Below are 25,929 nucleotides of genomic sequence, written 5' to 3' on the forward strand. Positions count from 1 at the left end.
GAAAAACATCCACGTGAATCATCTAGCTTGATCGGACATCGGTACCAACTATTTCTGAACTACTATACGTGATCATCCAACTATCTCATGACGGTCAAGTTCACCAATGGATCGACATAGTGGTTGTAGACATCCCAGAAGCATACGGTCTACTACTCAACAGAGATTGGTCCAACAAGCTAGATGGATGTTTTCTACAGACTGGTCTCACATGTCGCTTCCATACAAGGGAAAATACAACCAAATTCGGGTGTTATCCGAGAGGTACATGAAACAAAATGTCACTACCCTTAATGGCGAGAACGAACCATTGGCCTTCGAAGAACTCATGTTTGGAAACTTCCTCCTGGAAAAGACATTGGAGTGTTATCCTGCACGACCAACTCCAACCTCATCATACATGCAGTTGGGACTCCTTCCTTGCCCAACTGATGGTAATGAAACTTGTACAATTTATTTTTCTGATAGTAGCAGTAGTAGCAGCATTAGTACTAGCACACCAAACAGTCTGTGAATAGATGAGCTATGGGCCATGAGTCTTGATGAATCAGAAACACATGATGGCTCAAGGACTGAGTGTATCTCAGTCATCCAAAACAATGAACAATGCATGATTTCGAGCTTTTTAAAGTTCGAAGGCACAAACAACGATGCTGAGTATGAAGCACTCATGCTGAACACACAAAGGACCAACACTACGAATGAACAAAGCAACCTGGGAACCTACCATGATCTGAAGATGGCCAATCTCGGTACAAGCTACACACTACAGCAACAACAAATCATTGACCGCTTGATCGAACAATACCGAGATGGGTCTGCACGAGTAGATGATAACTTGAGTACACACTACACGCGAGCAATCCAACATGAGATTCCAGGTAAAGGAGGAGACAAGCCATTGAAACAAGGAACATGTAACACATACACGTTGTTTGCACTCTTTTCACCGAAAATATTGACTAACATTTTAAGTGTTTGGATTACTTGCAAATTTCATCATCATACTTGGTTTTCTAATTTAAATCTTGCATGTAAGAAATCTAGGAAAAACCACTTATGCATTGACTTCAGAAAATTTAACCCTTCCTGGAATAAAGACAACTACCCCGTGCCATCATCCAAGCCCATGTTGCACACAGTACCTAAAACAATGGTGTTATCTTCACTTGAAGGTCTTCTGGAATGCCACTAGGTTTCGATAGCAAAGCCTGGTGGACTTGCACTGGTCTACGAGAGGATCGGCCTACACATATATCATTTGCAATCACGGGGCAGGAGGATTGACAACCTTCCTACCAAAGGCCAAGATCTCAAACATTATTTTCATTAGGTCGGTCTGTGCCCATGCCATGTACATAGTTTGCTTGCTGCTTGTTTTTACATTTGGTTTGTTTTGCTTATTATCTTTGTTTTTTTCTTTGTTTGATTCTGCTTACTATTTTTGTTCACGTTCGTTTTGTTTTTTTTTTTTTTTTCTGGAAGTAAGCATTGCTAACTACTACGTCCTGGCTTTTGAATAAAGTATGTGGCTAAAAGTTGAGGAAACTCGTGACACTCCAACACTTGGCCATCTTGTGTCTTCCTTCTTTGTGGTTGGTTGTAACTTTTGGCCGATGAAGTCCTGATGGAAAATACAAACCGTCTACAAGGGAAGTTTTGGTCCAACCATGAACCTGTGTCCATACTGGGAAACCCCATGCCTATACTCAACCTTTTGCTTTGTGTGTTCAAGCTCATCCAAATAGTAGAAACGGAGAAGGGGAAAATCTAAATGAGAAAACCTATGTCAGAGGTCTTACATGCTTCTCTGAAGGAACAACCTCTTATGCTCTCAATAAGTCGGGAACCCTCTTCCACCCCAAAAATAAATAAGTACCTGTGCACATTCCTCTTGAAAAAAATACAAAGGTGAAAGAAGATAAAGGCTTCATGCGCAGAGAGGTGAAGCATGCAACTCCACTGGGGTACTGACCAGGCTCGCTGGCAATGGAGAAATGTATGTGTTCTTGCATGAATCCACCGGGGTATTGTCCAAGCTTGTTGGTAGTGGAGAAACACCAGAGATGAAAACTTATACTCTAAAAATATTCAACTCACAAGCTAAACTACCCTTCCTGTATTCGAAACACTGAGATCTAAGCTGAATTTTTGATTGTGTTCGACTGAGTTGGCAAAGGGTGAACCATGTATGTCCATGGGGTAAGTGGGAAATTGAAGTAGCCTGCACAATGATTCAATACTCCCCAAAAGACCAAGGCCCTATGCTAGCAAAGAACTGAAAAAAAAGAAGCTGGAGTTATACCAATGTGTCGCCAAGTGTTGTACTGGCTACAACCACCCTCCAAAATGTTGGCCTGCCCTAATTTCAGAGCCTCCCTTGAAGAGTTTCACTTGATGACTGCACACACTCAAGTTCACTCCGTGAGCTCGTGTGAGTCTTTTCATCTGCCTTGCTTATTCATTGCATTCAAGTCTCTACATGCTGATGTCTAAGTCATGCTTGTGACCATGTTCTTGTTATGCTCAAAGTCTTCGCTGCATATGTGTTTGTTGTGTTTGCTATGAAAGCATTTGTCGCACTCACACACGGAGTCACATTCATTGTCGCGCAAGCGTCATGTCACTCGATGAATGATCAATCATGAGTGTCGCGCTTGTCACTTACACCATCGTCCAGTCATGTTGAACATGTGTGTCTAGATGGTTTGGTCATTTCGTCGTCAAGTCATGTGAGTGTGTGTTCGTATGATCACCTATGCATCTTTCGACTGTTCACACACTTAGCCATTTTTGCTGAAGTTCTAATGGCCAGACTCCCCTATGGCAACCAGACCATCACCTTACCATCGACTCGATCAACTGTCAACTAGAATAGCGCAGAAGCACCAAGCTAGTCTTTTCAAGCTGTGCTGGCCATAAGAAATTCAATCAACTCTCATGTTGGCAACCTAGACAGTTAGACCTGACAGTCACCTTGGGACTGACTCCCCTAAAAAATTGCACAGAGTCCATTGACCTCACCCGCTCAACTGATTGAGGAAATTGTGTAGACAGGTTGGACAGAAACCAAGTGCCCGTACCTGTCTCCCTCAGAAAATTGTGCAGTTTTCCGAGTTAGTCATCCCAACAGTGGACCAACTGTTCATCTTAGAAATTGTGTTGTGTTCATGAGTAGGCCTTCCATTGCTTATCAGCTAGATCAGCTTAGAAATTGCACAAAGATGATCAGCAGGTTAGCCGCCTAGCCTCAATGTAGTTTTCCTTGCTAGTAGCCCCTTGCAGCAAACTGCCAATTCCCTCCAGGAATTGCGCAGTCTCTGCTGCTAGTGACTCCAACAGCCAACTGGCAGTTCCCTCTGGGAATTACACAGTTTTTGGCTGCTAGTGACCCCAATAGCTAATTAGTGGTTCCCTTTGGGAATTGCGCAGTTTTGGCTACCAGTGACCCAGCAGCCAATTGGAAGTTCCCTATGGGAATTGCGCAGTTTTGGCTGCTAGTCTCCTGGGCAGTTCCTCCAAAAAACTGCGCAATCCCTGCCTGCTGACCCTTCATGCAGCCCAACTTGTTCCTATGGAAAATTGCACAAATTTGGCTCTCCAACCCTGCTACCCATTCGTTTTGAAAAATGTGCAGAGCATGCATGCCTTGCCTTCCAGCAGGCCAGATTATCCCTCCCAAAATTTGCACAATTTTGCCTCCCAGCTGAGCCAGACCTCTCAAACAGTCACTGTCGACTCAGATTTCCCGTCTCCATCACTTAGTGACTCTTGCGCAGCTTTCATCAGTAGTGCATGGAGCCATCATCCTACTTCACAACCTTGCTACCTCTCCCGGTCACCTACATCCATATTATCATGTGTCATGGTAGACTTGGAGGTTTTGGAGTTGATGTCGTCTCATCATGAGTGACTAAAAGTACAGGTAGAACAACGAACATGACAAGATGACAAATGGGATGAACGAAGGGATCACATGAAAAATAACAGATTCACCAACAGATGAACGAATGAAGTATGCGAAGCAGACGAACGTGATGAACATGCACCTTCATGAACAGATGAGCCTGTCAAGCCTTCCAGCATGCAAGCAAGGAACAACGTGCCAAAGCTTCATCAAGCGAACCAAGGACCATCGAAGACTCCATGCACTTAGCCATGTAGAGGTGAAGCTATGATACACCATGAAGACATCCATCAGCCAACAACACAATAGCTATACATGCACTCCAACAGCAGCACAAATGTACCAATATTATCATGTCAAGTCATGTCGAGTCACATCATGAATCATGTCGCCCACATCTCCACTATGGGCTTGTTTTCAATCAATGTGATGTAACATGGAAGTCTAGGAGACCCAGTTGTTGAACAAAGAGTCATGTAAGTTGAAAATTCATGGAAGTCAAATGGTCATGAGGGTAGTTGAACATCCACAAGGGTTAGTTTCACCCTTGGCTATAAATACCCCCTCATTTGTACATGCAAAGGAATTTTCACCTCAACTCCTCCCACATAGCCAAGAGAGTCTGTAATATTTTCTTTGAGGAGTAAGTAGTGGCTCCAACGCCCCATTGATGGGGTTAGTGATGTATGGTCTAACGATGTGTCTTGGAACTTTTGCTTAATTTAGAAGCCTGTTAACAGGCCAACACATTTTCACATATGTATTGTATTTGTTGTAAGACTGATCTTTAACACTTGTAATGCATGTTGCTTTACCTTGTGTTATAAATATGAACTGATTCATTTGTTGTAATGCATAATCTATTAATGGAAATGTGTTGTATATGTTCTTAATTTTGTCCCATGTGTGTCAACTGCTCTGCCAGAAATTAGACAGACCTTTCACATGAACCTTGTTGTAACAACCATTACACTCGAGTGATGTGCGTGTTATCTTACCTTGTACGTTGTGACTGCCACATCTGAGTGGATTGCTCCATCGAAATCTGTGTATGTCCTTTTGTGTTGTGTGTTCCTAGCCAAATTGGGACTGATCCCTTTCAACTTGGAACTCACCTTCACTCTCTTCCCCTCAAAGTGAAAGAACCATTGACACAAGTACACTGACACTCACCAGGCACGTGAACCTCACTTCTTGAAGACAAAGCAAACCATTCTCCTGTGTAGACAAGAAAGAGCTGAGGAAAATCCTTAAGACAATGGAAACCGGACCATCATACCGTAAGGGACTCCCACACCAAACGGTGTGAGGTCTAGTTGGGACTTCATACCGGGGTGATCCCTTGAATGTTGGCAGGTCCAGCACTATCAACGCCTTCTTTGGATTAAAGCTATAGATAATGTTTATGAACTCAAATAGAGTATCAAGAATAAGTGTACTATTCATGCTGAGTGTCAAATCCCTATTTACACAGGGATTGTATTACAAGACAATTCACAAACCAAAGGTAATGGCATATACAGGGACTTAAGAATTATCCTGAATCTGTAGTTACGCAGTGGTGTCCCAGGTTATAAGACACAAAATGGAACTACATCATAGAAGGATGTTGCCAAGGGAAAGTCTTCCCTTCCTACCAGTCCTCCCAAAAAAAGCAAGGGACCACACATCCAAAATAACCCTGGTCCATACATTGTTAAAGAAATGGGGAGTGATCATGTCATGGAAATAAATCATCCTAGGGTAACCGCCTTCTCCTCTGTTCTCAAATCAAAGGTTGTCATTTGTAGATTTAATGGTTTTTGGCCTAAGTCAAAGGCTTTTCATCAATGGATTTTAACCCTTTAGATGCCAAATTTTAACATTTATTTATTCTAAAAATGATTTTTCATACTACAATTTGACACGCAAAAAGAAATGGATACTATACTAAATGATGGACCATGGTTCTAGGGTAATGTTGGCCTTTTCATTATACCATGGTTCCCATAATTTGATGCCACTAATATGGTGGTTTCATCCATGCTAGTTTGGGTGAGACTCCCAAATATTCCCCTACCTTTATGGCATCGAAAGGTCATTGAGGATATTGGGAACTCACTTGGTAAATTCAAAAAGATGGACAATGGAAGCACAAAGAAAGGTGTATCTTTAATTTCCCCATAATATGTGTAGAAATGGATCTCAGTAATAGTATTCCTAGACATATACAAATAAAACATCATGACTTCTAATGAAGCCAAGTTTTAGATTACGAGAATGAAAATTTTAATTGTTGGGAATGTTTTCAGACTAACCATTTACATAATACATGTCCCTAGGACAAAATGAATCCAAAAAATAAGAAGAGGATGACAACTAAGCCAAAAAGTTGACAATACACAGATCCACATCCCTTAGATACCGAGGAGGAGGTTTCTCCAGGAACCCAACTTGTTCAATCTGACGTTGAGGCTTAGCTATAAGACGTTTCACCTATTGTTGGGGGTGAGATGCTTCATGGTGATGTCTTTCTATTTCCGGATATGGTAGATGCTAAAATTATCATGGATCCAGAACAACAAACTAAGGAGATCCATACATAGGATGGTTTGGGGGTCACAAAACATGCCCATGTATCTGAAAGCTCAAATTCAACCAAGGATCATCTTTCACTGACTGCTAAATGTTCCTTGGCTTTGATCCCAGTTGGAACTAGTTTGTGAGGTTGGCAGAAAGTCCAGAAAAACAAGGGAAAAATGGGGAAGATTGATGCTAATTCTTGATCCTCCCTTTTTTACTTTCTTCTTATAGTTGACGATTTCCTCTTCTTTGTTTGTACACATATATATTTTATGGACCTTAGGTTCTATATGACCTTCTTTAGGAATCCTTTTAGTCGTTATCTTTGTGTGGAAATTTATATGTAAACCCTCAAGGTTATATTATTGTTTGATCATCGCCTCATATGGAATCGGGCAAGATCCTAGGGAACACACTTAAGGTGCATATGTAGAATGTTTCACCACTATGAATGAAAATATAAGATTTTTTTCTAGGAAAAAAAATAATTCATGCAATATTATGGGCATATAGGACCACTATAAAAATTTTACATAAGGATACACCATTTAAATTGGTTTATGGTTGTGAGACCGTGGTTCCTATAGAATTTTTGGTTCCTAGTCTCTATATTATGCATGCTACAAAACATATGAAAATTTGAATGTAGTTAATGTACTTGTAAGAATCTAGATTTAATGGTTGAATTTCATCAATACATAGAGAAAGCAACATTGAAGGCGTAATATGATTTCCATATGAAGACCAATTTTTTGCAAAAGGAGATTTAATCCTCTTAGATGACAACAAATACTTTAAGAATCTTGGAAATCTACAAATACATTAGTTTCTTGAACATTTATAGTTGCATAAATCAAAGAATCAGGTACTGTCTCTTTGGCTTGTTGATGGTGCTAGAAATTCGTCAACCAAGGGGGACTCCACAACGTGAAGTCACATTTAGACCTACACCATTTGGAGTAGGAGCCCCATTCGGAGTATCAGCTCGACTGCCATGTATCTTGGTAGATTTTCCTTGGCTACAAAGTTCAACACAAGAGATTAATACATAGGTATTTCCGGATCAACAAGTGAGTATGCTTTGTGAAATGTTCAAACGTGGAAAGTATCAAGGTCCTTCTACTAAAAGGGAAGAGTAAAGTGGTCCCTTTAAAGATAAGTAAAAGTATTAATCTAGAAAAGGCACATGAGCATATACATATGAATGAATCATTAATCAACCAACAAAATAGTTCACAAGGAAGAAAATATTGTTAATGAAAATACAACACACCTTCAACAAGATAAGTTCCAAAGCCACCGACATAGTTCAATTTCCTTAGTCACTAGATGTAAATAACATACATCACAAACATTCAAAGAATAGTGTTACAATATTCAAGACATATTCATGAAAGCGTGTTGGCTCAATTAGCTTCTAGATTAAGTAAAAGTTCTAAGATACATCAAGACAATGGACACCCCAATAGTGGAGCATTAGAGCAGTCACTCGCTCCTCCAAAACAACTATCTTCCTCTCTAATGCTTAGTAGGAGGAGCCAAGGTGAAAATTCTTGCATGAGCTATGAGGGTGTATATATAACAAACGAGGTGAACATTCACCTCCCTTGTAACTCTTGGACTACCCTCATGACTATTTTACTTCTCTCTAACTTTTCGACTCTTACATGACTCTTCACATTCTGTACATGTCTCTTGGACTTCCACTTTACAATACATTTTTCCAATATAAATTTACATAATCCACAAAATGATGTGGCACATGATGACTAATGACATGACATGACATGACACTTGGGACATGGACTACATGATGACATGATAACATCAAGTCACTCTTTACTGCTACTTCCTTTGTTTCTTCTTGTAATAGCCCTGGTGAAAATTCCATGTAATAAAAGTAATAAAGGTAAAATAATAACCATTGTTGATGGGAAACTTATTCCAAGATGAATGTTGGACTAGACATCCCAGTGTGGGTGTTCATTTCGGTTAATATGGCTAAGGAAATTGGCAAAGGTAATGGCTAAGGATTTGGAAAGGAAAAATGACATTTTTGGCACATTTATTTATGAAAATAATGGAAATTGGGAGAAAATGGAGGTGAAAGGTCTTAGGTTTCATGCGAGGAGGAAAATCAAGGAAAATAATGGAAAATGAAGAAAATAGGGGCCTCAGTCATAAAAAGGCTTCTAAGGATCAGTAAACAGACTTTTGTGAGTTTAGTTTTGGAGATCTATCATTATTCTCACTCTATCATACTCTTGGATACTTAGAGTTTTCTTGGAGCACTCTTGGAGAGTGTGGCATACTTGGAGTTTTGGAGCAAGAAGGAAAAGGAAGAGAAGGAAAGCGCAATAGGACATCAGGATCAACAACTACAATGGATTTGGATTGCAGGTACTGAGTTACATGTATGTTTTACTTGCTATTTTTGGCATGCATGGCATATGCATGTGGATTATTGGTCATGATCTATCACTGGCATGGAGAATTTCCTAGATGGACAGTGGATTGTGTAGCCTTTCAATTTTCTATATAGCCATGGATATTTTGGGTTTATTTCATTGTTTTGTTTTGGTTGGTTCTCATGTTTCCTTTAGCTTGGGTTGAGTTATTAGTTCCTGGAAGCCCTCGTTGGACAAATGCTATGAAATCCTTGTAACAAATTGGGTTGAGTTACTAGTCCTGGAATCCTTGGTTGGAAAAACGGTATGGAATCCCTAAGTGGGTTGAGTTACTAGTCCTGGAAGCGCTAGTTGGACAAATGCTCTGGAAGCCTGGTGACAACTATGGGTTGAGTTACTAGTCTTGGAAGCCTTGATTGGAACAAACACTAAGGATCCCTTGAAGGCTTGGGTAGAGACCAATCTGATGATGGTTTTGTGATTTCCAACTGTGAGGTGGAATCGTTGTTTGATGGGTTGAGGTGGTTGGCCTCTGGAAGCCCTGGATGGTTTGGGATTGATGTGGTTTATGAAATCCCACATTCATGCTTAGAATATGGCATGAGGGTGAATGACTAAAGAGAAATTTGGCTCAGCCATTCTACGGTCAGGTGGAATGTGGATGTCCCATCCTGGGTTTGGATTTTCATCATCAATATGGGGTTATTTCTCCTTGTATTTCTATTGGTATTATATTGGTTTATATGTGGATTATATGGCTTTGATTTCCTTGATATTTTTGTTGTTATTATGTTAGTTACATATATGTTTTATGATAGTAGCTATGTATGGCTCTCATCATGTTTTTACTTGTAAATGGATGCATAATGTATCTATGCCCTAATGGATGAAATGGCAACTAATGTGTTGAGGCATCAATGTTTCGTAGCGATTCTTAGCTAAGTATGAGACCCCTATGCTTAGATATGTTATTTACACCTGTTGATTGCATATAGATTATATGTTTAATGAAATGCCTATCATGGCTAGTAGGGGTCTAGTCAAGGGCTTGTTCAAGGAATTGTATTTGCCTCCTTGTTTCCTTATTATCTTTTTGTTCTGAAGGTGTCAATCAATTATGGGTAGTGACCAGGGCTCTGGGTTTGAAAATTTGGTTCAAATCTTGGGGACGTTGGCACAATACTAAGAAAAATAGTCCCTGGACACTAGCATGCCTTGTCATGAGAGCGTGAAAAGCCTCTTAGATTTTGTCAGGTGCATAGCATGGGAGCGTTCGGGGGTCAAGTGGTCTACAACTTCAATGGGACCCAGGGACTGGTTACCATAAATGTTGGGATGGTTCTTAGGAGTCTTGTCGCTGATGTTGAAGGTTTGTATGGTGTGTTTCCATCGGTTCCAATTCCTTAACATGACTAGGAGGTCGATTCATATCATAGTAACTACTCGTCACATGTTTACCTCGGCTGGCTGGTTACTTGGGTAGATGTGGGAGGAGGGTGTTACAAAGTGATACCGGAGCTGGTTACACTCTCCTTGGTTCATATATGATACCACAAAGTGGTATCAGAGCATGGTTCACCTATCAGACTAATTGGGTTGTGTGTTGGTCATGCATTATGTAAGTTGCATATGTGTTTCTTGTGTTGTGAGACCATGAACTTGTTGTATTTGCATGGTGTTGATCATGGTTGTAGTGATGTTTCCATGTGGAAGTTAATGGTGTTGTTGTGGAGTGCATCGTCATGAGTGTATGACTCGTTACATGTTGTTATATGTCACTTAACTATATAATTCTTGTATGCTTGGTTACATGTTTCTACCTGTTGTGGCAAGTATTTCTCATTTACACTCGATCATATGTGTTTATGCGTGCATGTTATCCATGGTTATGCTTGTGTTGTGTTCGCATATGCGCTAGTGTATCATCTACATTTATGGTTGTGCATTGTCTACATACATTGGTATGGTTGATGTCATCATGCATGAGGTCATGGTATGTGTGGTTGACATGGTCATGCATCAGTGACTAGACTCTAACTAGAATGATGGTGATAAGGTTATATGCTTTTGAGTTATATTTATATATGATGTTGTGACTATGTTATATATGCATTACACTGATTTGTTGATATTGTAGATGAGATATCCTCCCCAAACTATGCTAAGGTATGTTGGTTTATTGTGATTTGGTTTAGTTGACATGATATAGCTTGCAGGAAGAAATATCAAAAGATGATTAACAAGATGGTAGACTACAGTTCCGGAGACTCTCTCTATGGATCAGATGAGTAGTGTGGTGTTGGGCACTCTTCTGATTTAGCAAACACATTGAGAAGCTTAAAGGTAGAAATAAGGAGTTGTAAGGTAGACAATGACAGAATCATACGGGCACAGGAGAAACAAGCAGAGGTAAATGTTGTGATACTTCAGAGTTTGTTAGATTTGCAGCGGCAGGGATCACGTTGAATCAGCCATGAGCAAGAGGATAAAACTAATGGGGCACATGGTAGTAGGTTTTGTGGTGGTCACAGGTTAGATAGAGACAACACAGTGAGAGATGGTATATTTTTGGACACTCCGGATAGGAGAGGTGATGGACACAGGTACTATTCTAGTTCTAGTTCAGATAGGCACTAAGATCATCATCGTTATCATCTTGATAGGAGGAGTGATAGGGGATACTTTCTAGATGACTTTAAGAAAGAAAATCCACCTACCTTTAATGGAGAGATTAAGAAATCATAGGATGCAAAGGCATGGTTACTTGGCATGAGAAAGTTCTTCAGGTTACATGATTATTCAAAGAACATGAAAGCCAGAGTAGCTACTTTCAATCTAAAAGGTAAAGAAAACATTTGGTGGGAAGATGTGAATAATTTCAGATGTATTTATGAGGAGGAATTGACTTGGAGTGAGTTCGAGAGGCTATTCAAGAAGAAATACATATCAGATAGATACTTTGATGATAGAGTAAAATAATTCTATGAGATAAAGATGGGCTCGATGATAGATAAGGAGTACACTAATAGGTTCTTGGATCTACTCAAGTATGTGCCTTACCTCACGGAGGAGAAGGCCAAGATTCAGAGTTTCATTAGTGAAGTACTGGTTGCATTCAAAGACAATATTGAGTTCGATGAGCCTAAATCATTGGAAGAGACCATATGAAAGCTAAGGCATTGCTATGAGAAATCGATGCGCAGATCTGAGACTAAGCCAAACTGGAAAAGTAATGCAAATAAAAAAGAAAAATGGGACAGAAAGAGAGCAATACCTTAGGGTGTAGGTAAATAAAAAGAATGTAGTGCCATCTAAGAAGTTCAATGCATCAGAGAGAGGACAGGGATTTCGATCTGAGGAGTAGAATAGGGATGCAGGTTGGAAGCCTATTGATGAGCCCTGTTATTGCAACAAGAATGTTGCAACTCCCAAGGATAACGACTTTAAATTATCAACTCGGGGTTCGTGCAAACTTAAGAGGTATCAACACTATATGTGCAACATACAATGTGTCCTTCCTTTGCTGTCAAGATGTAATGGAGTGCATGCACTAAAACCAAACCCTAAAATAATTGCAGAAAATGAAATGCTTGAATTGCAAACCTTAACCTATTGCAAGAAATAAAGTAGAAGGAAAGAAACATATTCTAATTACATAAATATCATGAACTAAATGTAAAAGAAACCTAACTTAACCCTATTTATCACATGTGATGATTTAAACTAACTGAGCATGGAGTTTGATCTATGTGCATGTGTGAATATAAAAGAACTCTTTTTTATTTTTCCAACCCATTGACCGCCTTATGTAGGTTTTCAATCAATGAGCAAATCTGAGGTGCCTCCAAGGAGGTTTTCAATCAATGAGCCAATCTGAGGTGCCTCCAAGGAGGTTTTCACCTGAGATTTTTATTTTCTTCTCTTATTTTTCATTTTTTTCTACCCTACCCTACTCGAAAAACAAAATAACTTTCAAGTATAAGAATACTTCCAATGGAGCCATGTGCACATCAAGATGACAAAGAAAATGACGTGGAGGCTTGAAATGTATGCTTTGACATGTACCTAGATTTGAGTGATCAAATACTTTGGCTTTGATGATATCAAGCGCAATTGAAGAAGAGAGTGTTGCTACAACTTAGTGATTGTCTGGAACCAAACCTCAATATAACTTTCATGCCCTTGGTTTTCTTGCTTATCTGGATCATTCTTCATGTCTTCCTCTACCATGACCTTCAAATCTTCCTCTTTTTGTTGATTGTTCTCTTGAAAACATGGAGGATTTGATGGTAACCATGAGGGAGATTTCTTGATCTTTGATTTTGATGCCTGCTCTTCATCAAGTGCAGCCCATGATTTTGTGGTATTCTCATCTTAATCTTCTTCTTCTGGATGTGGTCCTTCAATGATATTAAGATAATATATTTTTTGCAATACACTTCCTCAGCTATGGTGAATACCATTGATCTCAATAGGAGATGTTTGGAAGTGTTGTACCTCAACATTGTAAGTGGGCTGAGCTACTTCAATGTGTGGGTTTGGAAATTGTGGTACAAGTAGTTGAGTGGGAGTGGATATTTGAGATGAATGTGGTTGGGGTTGTGGTTGTGGAGGTGAATGGTAGGGATAACATGGAGTTGGGTATGGAGGATATTGAGGAAAATATTGAGGATATTGTCGATGGCTCCCATAAGTTCCTTGCCAACCTTGTTGCCAAGGTTGATTTTGGGGTTGAGATGGGAAATGTTTCTAAGGAAAGGGTGTGTTCCAATTACTTTGAGATGGATGCACATAAGATTGAAATTTTAAATTAGGCTCTTGCATTATATCAGGTTGAATAGGCTGCCATGGTCCTCTTGGAGCTACATAACATAGCCGCATTGGAAATTGACTTTCTCCATTGTCCTCTTGGTGAACTTCCTTCAACCTTGGTAATGAGGAGCAACATTTAACATCATGTGATTTTTCGTGGACAACAGAAATATCAACATCTTCTTTTTAATCATTTTGTATTCTTAACATTTCTACTTGTTCGGTTAGATTGCTAAGAATTTATGTTTCAAAGTCATCAAATCTTTTTCCAAGTTTAGCTTGACTTACCGATCTTGATGCTGATTTACCTACTATTTCCCTTCCTTTTGATATGTGTTTGCATGTTTCACAGATTTCTTCAAATGATAATTGGTATACATCACCTCTACTCATGAGATCAAGGAGATCAATCCACTAATCCCTAATTGTTCTAAGCAAGAGGGTTTTTAGTGTGTCGGATCCTAAATGATGTAGTTTTTCCCTCATAACATTATACATGAACCTCTCTATTAGATCTTCTAGACTTTCATCTTCTCTTTGATTCATTCTAAATATTTCTTCTTTAATATCATGATCTTTATATTTTTCTAAAAATATATTTTGCATATTATTCCATGATCTTATTGAATTAGTCCCTAAACTCATTGTTTTGGGAAAATTTATTGTTTCTCCAAACGCCTAACCCTCTAGACCTAGTAGCTAGTCTAGAAACAATAGACAAAGTAATTCGTCACTTTTCCTATAATTAACAAATAAGAGAAGGAAGGAAAGGAACCAACTTGTAACTTTCGCTTGATCCCTCTCTCCTTTGACCGATTTCGCCACTCCTTTTCGTACTTAACTCGCTTGGAAAGTACCTGCACACAAGCCGAGACAAAAACCCATCAAAGCATACAATAACGATCTGTTAACTAAACATATCATAGAATCCAGAATACAATATACATCATATGAACACATGAATGGAAAAAGCTTAGAATTCTTTATTAATAAAAGGAAAGATTACAACTCATGAAGATTCATGCTCGATTCAGTTTCATCCTTCCAACTTCAAACCCTTCTCTCCTCATGAAGCAACAATTCGACATCATTACAATACTCTTACAAATCTCATTCAAACAACATTTCCTTAGCTCAAGAAATTCCAACCTAGACTAGCCTTTGAATGCTTGGTCTATAGGTTTAACCTCGTATAGAAATTACTTGCATATGAATTCTAAAACACAGAAAATAAATAATGCGAGAGCATAACACATAAAACACATATACACAGAGATTTTCCCCTGGATTCCAAAACTGGGACTACCAGCTTGATTTTTCATTATTTTCCTTTCAATGTTACAATACATAGTTATACATGCTGAAGCATCCAATACCATGGACCGAAAATCATTGCGTCCAAAACCATGGACCGAAAACCATCGCGTCCAAAAACATGTACGAAAATCATGCACAAAACCATAGGTGGGTCCGCCCAACCTAACATAGGGTCCAAAACCAAAATTTTCCGGGGCGCTGCCCCAGACCCCATAGAGTGGGGTTACCTGCACCCCTCCAACCCCCTGTGACTCCCCTCACTACGCAATTGGCGCAACAAGGGGGGGCTCCGCCCCCCTCCTAACCCTCAATTAACTACGTGGGCTAGTCGTGGAAAGAGTATAACACAACCCAACATTCTCCCACTTGTTGTTTTCTTTCCACAGGGGGGCACAAGAGAGCTTAGTCATTTATCTAGCCCTACAATGCCCATTGTTTCTCTACACCAAGAGAACTTCTCAGAGCTCATATATTTTGTCAATGCATCTGCAGTATTCTTCAAAGTGTCCACTTTTACCAGCAACACCTTTTTGTCTTCTATCATATCCCTCAAAAAGTGATACTGAACATCAATGTGCTTTATCTTTGAATGATATGCAGGGTTCTTTGCCAAGAAAATTGCACTTTGGATATCACAGTCTATCCTTATAGCTCCCTGTACTAACCCCATACTTGAACACAATCTTTGCAACCAAACTGCTTCCTTGCTTACATGAGTGACTACCATGTATTCTGCCTCTGTAGTTGATAGTGCCACTACAGATTATTTCTTACTCATCCAACTGACTGCACCTAAAAATAGGTTAAACACATACCCACTTGTAGATTTTTTCTGATCCAAATCTCCAGCCTAGTTTGATTCAACAAAGCCACGAATATCTAACACTTTGTCCAATCTTGGTCTTCCTTGGTAGCACAAACCATAATCACTAGTGCCACGCAAATACCTGAAAACCCACTTCACTGCTGTCCAGTGCTCCTTTCCTGGTTTTGACATAAACCTGCTCAATACTCCCACTGCATGTGCAATGTTTGGTCTAGTACAGACCATTGCGTACATCAGGCTACCGACTGCACTTGCGTATGGAACACGGGACATGTCCTCTTCCTCTTCTTGTGTCTTGGGACACTGTTCAACAGGTAACTTTACACCTACAGGAATAGGAACCTTCACCGGTTTACTATCCTACATATTAAATCTTTGTAATATTGTCTTGACATACTTACTTTGGTTTAAGCAGAGCTTCCTCTTTGCCCAATCTCTTTCAATTTCCATGCCCAAAATTTAGTTTGCAACACCAAAATATTTCATGTCGAATTTGGAGGACAATTGGGTCTTCAAATCCTGGATAATTTCTTTGTCATTTCCAACCAGCAACATATCATCCACATATAAGACCAAATAAATAACATGGTCACCAATTAATTTAAAATGCACACAATGATCTCCTTTGCTTCTTGTGAAGCCAAGTCCCCGTATAAATGTATCAAATTTCTGATACCACATCCTTGGTGATTGTTTTAACCCATATAGAGACTTCTTTAACTTTCATACCAGTTCTTTCTTACCCTTCACCGCAAAGCCTTCAGGTTGCTTCATGTAGGTTTCCTCTTCGAGATCCCCGTGAAGAAATGTTGTCTCCACATCCATCTGTTCTACCTTAATGAAAAGTAGCAACAACAGATAAAAGTAATCTAATAGAAGTTACCTTGGCAACAAGAGAAAAAATATCACTAAAATCAATTCTTGGCACCTGGGAATAACCTTTTTCTACCAACCAAGCATTGTATTTCTCCAACTTTGCTTCTACATTTGTCTTCTTCTTGAACACCCATTTGCTGCCAATGGGTTTCCTTCCAGCGGAAAACTCCACCAGATCCCAAGCCTCGTTTTTGTTCAAAGATGCCATTTCATCAACCATGGCCTCTTTCCAGAGTTTTCCATCCTCTGAATCTACTTCTTCCTTCACAGTTCTGGGATCATCATTAGTAATAGATAAAGCAAAATTTGAATAGAAAGCAGATGGACTATACCCTTTTGGTTGCCTTCTTTCTCGAACTGATCTTCTCACAGCTGGAGTTTGTGGCTCTTCATCTTTTGATTCCTCCTCTGTTGTAGAGTTTGATTCTTCCTCCTTTTGCTCAAACTCTATCTTTTTAAGTTCCTTTGGTTGGACTTCATGTTTAATAACATCTTTCACCTCTCTGAACACCACATCTCAGCTATACACAACCTTCCTTGTTACTGGGTTCCAAAGCTTATAACCCTTTAAACCATCCTTATACACAATAAAGATGCACTTTTCAAATTTACTATCCAACTTGGTTCATTTCTCCTTTGGAACATGTACATATGCATCACATCCAAATACCCTCAGATGTGAAAGAGAGGGTTTCTTACTAGTCCATACCTCTTATGGAGTTTTATCCTCCAACGCTGATGAAGGTGATCTGTTAACCAGGTAACATGTTGTCTCCACCGTCTTTGCCTAGAATTCTTGTCCTAACCTGGCACCACTGAGCATGCTTCTTGCCCTTTCCATCAATGTCTTGTTCATTCTTTCTCCAACTCCATTTTGCTGAGGTGTATATGGAGTAGTCTTCTACCGTGCTATACCACACTTCTTACAAAATTCTTCAAATTCCTTACTGCAAAATTCTCCACCGTTATTTGTCCTCAACACCTTTATCTTCTTTATGTCTGGTTTTCCACCAGAGCCTTGAATTATTTAAACCTGTCAAAGACTTCATATTTCTTCTTAAGGAAATATATCCATGTATTCCTTGATAAGTCATCTATAAATGATACATAGTACATAGACTTACCCAGTGATGGAACCTTCATAGGTCCAAACACATCACTATGCACAAGCTCTAATATATGTTTTTCCCTCTTACCACTAGAGGAGAAACTCACCTGATTTTGCTTCCTGTATACACAATTTTCACAAAAATCAAAATCCAGAGAGCTATTACTCATACCTTCTACAATACCTTTACCATGAAGTATTCGGAGGCCCTTCTCTCCAATATGTCCAAGCCTTTGATGCCATAACATGGTCTTCTCTCTAGAGACTAGAAGCTTTTCTTCTCCACTTTCAGGAACCACAGAACTGTTGCACCCATCAACAACCGTGCTACCTTGCAGTTTGTACAGAGTTCCAAACCAAACTCCCCCCATCAATACCAGTGCTCCCCGAACCATCTTACAGGTATCCTTCTCGAACACTGTTTTTACACCTGCATCATACAACTTGCTTACAGAAATCAGATTTCTGGCCAATGCAGGAATATGCAAAACACCCGGAAGTGTTCTAACCCTTCCACCTTGCAACTTCAACTTTACTATTCCGCGACCAATGATTCTAGCCTTCTTATCATCCCCTAAGAAGACATCATCACGATCATATTTCTCATACTCGTAGAACCACTCTCTATGGGGAGTGAAGTGAAAGGATGCACCTGAGTCAATCAACCATGCCTCATGATCTACATGTGTACTTGAAGAAGCCAAGGACACATCCCCACCTTCATCTGAGGTGGTTTTTGCCTCTACAGAAGGAGCATCATCAAATCCATTTACTCTATTAGGGACTTTAGATTTACAGTCCCTTTTGTATTGACCTTCCTTTCCGCATTTCCAGCACACCACATTTACAGGTTTTCCTGGAGATTTAGATATCCCTCTAGATTTAGATCTCCCACTCGATGACTTATTTTTGTTTCTGTTCTGGGACCATCCTCGTACAAACAAGGCATCACCATTCTGGATCTCCATATTTTTCCGTCTCATCTCCTTTGTTAGCAAGGATGAGACTATTTCATCAAACTGCAAGGCAGTTACATTGCTACCTATTGCAATAACGAGACTATCCCACGAATCTGGTAGAGAACACAAAAAACTGATGCACTTATCTTCATCTGAAATTTTAATATCAACAGATGCTAACTGACTTACCACAGTATTAAATGCGTTCAGATGCTCTATCACCGAGTCTCCATCTTTCATCCTCAGGTTATACAACTTTTTTCGCAGGAATAGTTTATTCACCAGAGACTTAGATTGGTTCAAAGTCCCTAACTTGTCCCACAAAGCCTTCGCCGTAGCTTCCCTTGATACATTCATCAATACTGAATCTGAGACACACAATCATATTGTGCTCTTTGCCTTCCGATCCAACTTCTTCCATTCTTCATCGGACACTCCCGTTGGTTTAGTACATGGATCTACCGTCCAGTGATTTTTATCCACCAATAGATTATCCATCTTGAGTTTCCACAACTCAAAACTCCGACCATTAAATTTCTCAATCTCTATCTTTCCATTGCTCGCCATGTTCTTTCACCACTAGAATCGATCTCATAGATCTCCCATTGAATAGGGTCTACCATAGGCCCGAGCGAAACCCCTCAGCAACAAAGGCATCCCCTTGAAGCCAAAACTGCTCTGATACCAAATGTAGGTTTTAACCCCGTACAGAAATTACCTGCGTACGAATTCTAAAACATAGAAAATAAAAAATGCGAGAGCATAACACATAAAACACATATACATAGAGATTTTCCCCTGGATCCCAAAACTGGGACTACCAGCTTGATTTTTCATTATTTTCCTTTCAATGTTACAATACATATTTATACATGTCAAAGCATCCAATACCATGGACCAAAAACCATCGTATCCAAAAACATATGCGAAAATCATGCACAAAACCATAAGTGGGTCCACCCAACCTAACATAGGGTCCAAAACCAAAATTTTCTGGGGCGCTACCCCAGACCACATAGAGTGGGGTTATCTGCACCCCTCAAACCCCTTGTGACTCCCCTTACTACGCAATCAGTGCAACAAGGGGGGGCTTCGCCCCCCTCCTAACCCCCAGTTAACTACGTGGGCTAGTCATGGAAAGAATATAACACAACCCAACATGGTCAATTTATAATTGAATGGAGGAGGTTATGCCATTAATGGCCCTCATGAATGCTCTACCAAAATTGGGAGGTGGTTCCATGGAGGAAGGGATAATGGATTGAGGTTCATTCATCCTCTTCCTCATCCAAATGCAAGCTCGATTAACTTAGAAACTTCCAGAAGTATCCATTTGATGAGGAATCCAATGGATTCATTTAAAAAATTTGATGAATCTCGCTCAACGCAGGTGAAACAAAGGGTAAGTGCACTGCAATGCACCCAGCCAGTGCAACTCCTGCATTGCAATGCAACTTGATAAAGGGCCATTTGCACTGATCTCCTTAGGGGCATTTTTTGGATGAATGGTGACATGGAAACTCTTCGGATGAAAACATGATGTAGGTTGACTTCATTAGGGAATGAAAACAACTATATTAGGGATTGATGGACCCTAACATTACGAATCTGGAAGTCGGGGTTGATGTGCCCAAATTGACTTGTAACAGTTGCCCCCTAAAGCATGAAGTCAAAAATAAACATGTCGAGTGAAATTCTTTACCATTTGGAGAGAAGGTCTCAAAGTGGAAGGAGACCTGGATGAGTTACAATACAAATATCAGGATAATTTGATTTTTTCTCACGAACTAGTTGAGGGAAGGCATATCCATGCTCAGCTTATAAAATTTCATTACATGTACAAATATAGTCATCTACAGATATAGACCCGTGAATGACCATGAATGTAAGGCCATTGTACATTTGATATAGTACTCCTGAAAATATATATCGCAACCCGGATGGATGAAACTAGATCCGGGGTCTTCAATCTCGTCCAATCTTTCGCTCAAGTACAATTCTAACCATGTGAATAGGTGATTTGAAATTGAACATGGAGAGACATCGTCTGATTACCAGCCAATGATGTGAGCTGTTAACAGATGCAAGAGGAATCACCGATAATGATAATGACCCTCAAGGTACTGCAGTACATTTCGTAAGGTGTGAATAAATGATTTGATGTCGAACACCATATGAAGTCTTTCGGTCGAAGGCCAGTGATGTCAACCTATCGCCGGAAGCGGGAAACCTACCAATAATGTATGCAAGCCTCAAGGTATTTAAGAGGTGTTTCTAAGTCCACTTGTCGGATGATGTGTTGATGTTGACAAGAATTGACTTGTCGCAGGAGGGCCTCGATGTATCCCACATTAGTGACACGAAACGAGGTAAATGATTTTTGAGATGAAACATCAACTGGCGACACAAGGTTCAGGAATGGCGGGCATGAAAATGAAGGTTTACTGTATTGTAAAGGATGAAGTTTTGAACTGAGCGACTTCTCTTGAACATATCAGTGACACTAAAGTGAATTGGTAGCATTGACCTAAAACAAAGTGATGGATGGTATGATAAACCAACGGTGTGATAACAAGAAGCTGAATGACCCAACCCACATAGTCACGGTGATGAGGTGAAAGTGTCATGTTCAAGAGTGACCTGCTACCATTAAGTATTCTCAGCTTTTCCCAATTTTCCGCAGTCATTTTGACTTGTACCTCTTTATTTTTTATCAAGCTTGAGGAGGATAACATATGCTTGTTGTATAATTTCACCCTTCGGGTGAATCCATCGCTATTTAATGTTTTAAAGAGTCTAGTGAAGGTGAAACTCGGTCTTGTCTAGATGGACAAGTTTGTCGCTATTTGATACTTTTAACGAGTTTAACGACAAAGACAACTTGGTCATTTTCATGTTTAGAGAGTTTGAAAAGGGACTAAAAGGAAACTCCACAAGTTATTTTTCATAAATTTGTCTCTCAAGTCTAAAAAAGCATAAAATAATACAAGGGAGAACCTATTGATCATGTTCAATCAACGAGTACCTTTTTCGTAGTTAATCTATCTCAGCCTGAAGAAGGAATAAAACTATACTAAGTAGATATCGATTCTAATCCGTTTAACGAGCTAGAAATGACAAGCACTCAACAATATTTTCATGTTTAGAGAATCTGAAAAGAGCTTAAAGAGGACTCCATTTTGAGGAATGAGTGGTGTCTAAGATAGCAACTGGTTCCAGTGATGTTGGAACTTCTCAAAACATGTTGATTTATGTGAAGAGGCTGGCTAATAAGACCACTCATTGCAATTGTTCCTCAAAAAAGGTAAAACAACCAAGTGAAAGCGTATGATCGGCCAAAGGGATGGTGGCGATGGAATGAAAACAAACAAGGCTCATATGATGAAAGAGGCTAATAGAATGGAAATCACGAGGGTTAAAATGGAAATGGGTTCATTTTTAGACAGGCTTGAACCATAGGGAACCATGCTTGGATTCAGTTTCATGTTTACACAAGCTTGAAACGAAAAACTATGCTAGGATTTAGTTTCATTTTTACACAAGCTTAAAATGAAAAACTATGCTTGAGATTGGTTTACATGCCCCCAGCATGATGAAAGGGAGAGTCTTCAGTAACTAGATGGAAGTCGCTGCAGTGAAGCAGGAGGGTTATCCAACGCGTTTTCGGCTTTGTCCAAATAGACACAGGTGAATGGGGTGATTCCCTTCACATAACCTACAGGGAAAATTAACTTTACCACTAGGTGCATGCCACCCAAGCTTCATTACATTCACCTAAGTAGACTACTCGTGGCTATTAGGTGGATGGAACGAAGGTTCATTTACGAGATCAAGTGAAAGACTTGACTGGGATTTTACGAGATCTACTCAAAGCCTCGACTTGGAACTTTGTTCTAGGGGACCTTGTTTCATTTTTTTAAAATTAGCTTGATACAAGACAAGGAAGAACTATCCTCATTCTCCTTGTTTCATTTTTTAACGAGGTTGACATAAGACAATGAACTATCCTCAGAGACCCTTGTTTCATTTTTAATGAGGTTGACACAAGACAACGAATTATCCTCGGGGCCCTTGTTTCATTTTTTAATGAGGTTGACATAGTAAAAGAACTATCATCGGACTCCTTGTTTCATTTTTTAATGAGGTTGACACAAGACAACGAACTATCCTCAGAGACAATCACAACTCATAAGAGGTCATGAAGGAGAGATTTGGTTCTAATGCCCCTAGTACATGATGTACAACATCACTAAATTGATCGTCAGTTGATGTAGGTATGGAATAGGTTGCCACATAATTAACCCGTGGCGGGAAGATACCATTGGGATAAAAGGACCATTTAGGGAAGATGGTTGACTGGAAGCCATATTTGGACCGAGAAATCAAAGCTGGTCAACAGTGAAAATTATGCCTTCATGCGGGAAACAAATCACTCGAAAGAGTGTTGAAACAATAGCTCCCATGCCATAAACATAGTCGCGCCCAAGTAGTAAGTTATAATCTAAAGGGTCTGGGACTACCATCACATTAAGATAAATGATTTTTCCTACCAAAGTAATAGGTAACTGAGGAAGGATCCCTGATGGTTGACTGGTTCCTCTGTTAAAACCTAAGAAATTTTGGGTAACAACCATAAGTGGTGGTGAACCGAGCGCTTGCCAAGCAGTTGAGGAAAGGATACTCACTGGTGCACCTTCATCTATAATAGTGCAAAATACAATCATATTGCAAACTTGTACTATGATTTGGAAAGGCGCATAAGAGGGAAGGAAAAATCCTGCCAGTCGATTCCAATCAAAGGAAGTGACTAGACTACTTGGAGGGGGTACTGTAGAAACGAGAGGATTAACCCCTTGAGTTATGAGAAATGGAGGATTTTCCTCCTGTCTTGATGGAATAGGAGGATTGCCCCCAAGTTCATTAGAATTTGAAGAAACAAAAAGAACTTGAGTTGTATCATATTCACTCTCTTCGGGAAAGGTACGATTAACTGAAGGTGAAATCGGGTCAAATGTTACCTCGACCTGTTGATTTGGGTCAGGTATAGACTCATAGGATTCACTTTCAGAGAGAGTGGGTTTGGCTGACAGTTGATTTTTGTCATTCAATTCATCAACTAATGAAGGATTAAGGGAAAGTTTCCTGTAACCAGATGGAAGTGTCTGCGGTGAAACAGGACGGTTATCCAACACTTTTTTGGCTTCGTCCAGATAGGGACAAAGGTGAATGGGATGAGTCCCTTCACATAACCTACAAGGGAACTTGAATTTTTCCTTCTTTCCATGATCTTTATTGCCACTAGTTGATGGTGTGTCACCAACATGATCTCCAGAAGTTGATGACACAGGATGATGTTAATGGGAAGACCATTCTTCTAAGATTTGAGGAATATCAGGACAATTTCGAAGAAGATGGTCTCCCGCACAAAGTTTTCATGGATATCGAACTTTGTGAGGCTTGACAGGTGGTTTCTCATCAGATGTTGCATTCAAAGCAATGGTTGCTTGGTTGGCACTCTGCTGAATTTGCTTCTTCTTCTTCTTCTTAGCCACCTGGTTACTAGTACCAATACTTTCACCAGGCGAAGAGGAAGAAGGGGAGGAAGAAACAACTGAGGAAGAAGGCAAAGGGTCAACTTTAGGATCAGTTGGAGGTTGATTTTGTCTAGTTGGAGGAGTACTCGATTGCGGAGAAATCATGACATTTTGAACCAAGGAGGTTGAAAACAACCATATTGGCAAACCAATGGTAAATCCTAGAAGGGAGAATGTAGCCATATAAGGAGCACCAATATTTTCGAAAGGAGGAAAAGGACTAGGATTCCCATTAAAAGGAATTCCTTGATTGGTGGACTCCAGATTTGTCGCCATATGTTTCAACCTAAGATCAAGTAAGGATCGAGAAAGGAGGATGTTATCCGTGGTCAATTAATTTTTACGACACTGGAACACAACTTTGCTTTTTCATTTTTAAAGAGTCGAGAAAAAACAAAAGATGACTCTAGTCACCTTCGATGTTTAATGAGCTTGAAGGGACAAGTGCTCAGATGATCATTTTCTTTTAAAGAGTAAAAAAGGAACGAAAGTGACTGCTCTGGATATTCTAAACAAGAGGGTTTACCAAAAAAATTGCAAAACTGCAATATACACCTTGGTGATAAATGAAGGAGAAATTACCAAGGATTTAATGTACGACAGTCAATCTTCCCGAATGCTGTGTTCGGTGCATTATGATCGGTAAGGCAGTAGACTCGGATTCCTAGGGATAAATGATTTGAACCTATTGGGGTCTCCCACTATATACTCAACGATACAGGGAGCACAAGTCCGTACTAGTACTTATCGAATCAGAGAAGAGGAATCACCCAACCTCATTGAAAATGACAACCATTAGGTTTAAAGATGCCAGAACATGTCTCTAGCCTAGACCTCTAGATGTTTTTGTTAAGTTCCAATGCGTTATTAGATTAATTGATGTTCATTTTAAGTTGATATTGCTTAGAATTTTGACTTTCAAGTTCACCACGTGATGTTTTCCGAAATTCCTAAAAATGAAACTAGAATGAGAAGCACTCTTTCCATTTATTTTCAGCAATGAAAATACTAGCTATGAGGGATAGAGCACACAAGTAATTTTTGAACAAGCAGCAAAGACCACAAACTAATTCCATTCCCTAAACCATACCTTTAAAGCATTCACAAACTCTAATATGCACAATGCATGTTTTTCTTTTCAAATCCCTTAATGTTATGATGAACAAAAAGGAAATATGCACAATCAATCAAAAATCTCTTTTCATAAAAATGATGATTTTGTGACAATTTCTCTTCAAGGAAAGGAATAATTTACGACACTTTCGATTTCAAAGAAATGAGGAATCACGACACTTTCAACGAGAAGACAAACCATATGCACATATAAATCAATCGATCTTTTATGAATGAAGAATTTACGACAATTACATTTTCGAAGGAAAAGATGACTTTACAACACTTTCTTTCGACAAAGATCAATCGACCATATTCTAACTTTGACTATAGATTGATAATGACAAAGAAAACATTAATCAATCCAATCAAAGTAGGGCTCACTGGCTAAGGAGATGAAATGACTATTTTCATAGATAAGACATCATTGATTTTCAACAAGCAAGC

The sequence above is a fragment of the Pinus tabuliformis genome, chromosome 6, assembly GCF_031772625.1.
Source record: "Pinus tabuliformis cultivar Carrire ecotype Pingquan chromosome 6, CPIR1, whole genome shotgun sequence".
NCBI classification, from domain to species: Eukaryota; Viridiplantae; Streptophyta; class Pinopsida; order Pinales; family Pinaceae; genus Pinus; species Pinus tabuliformis.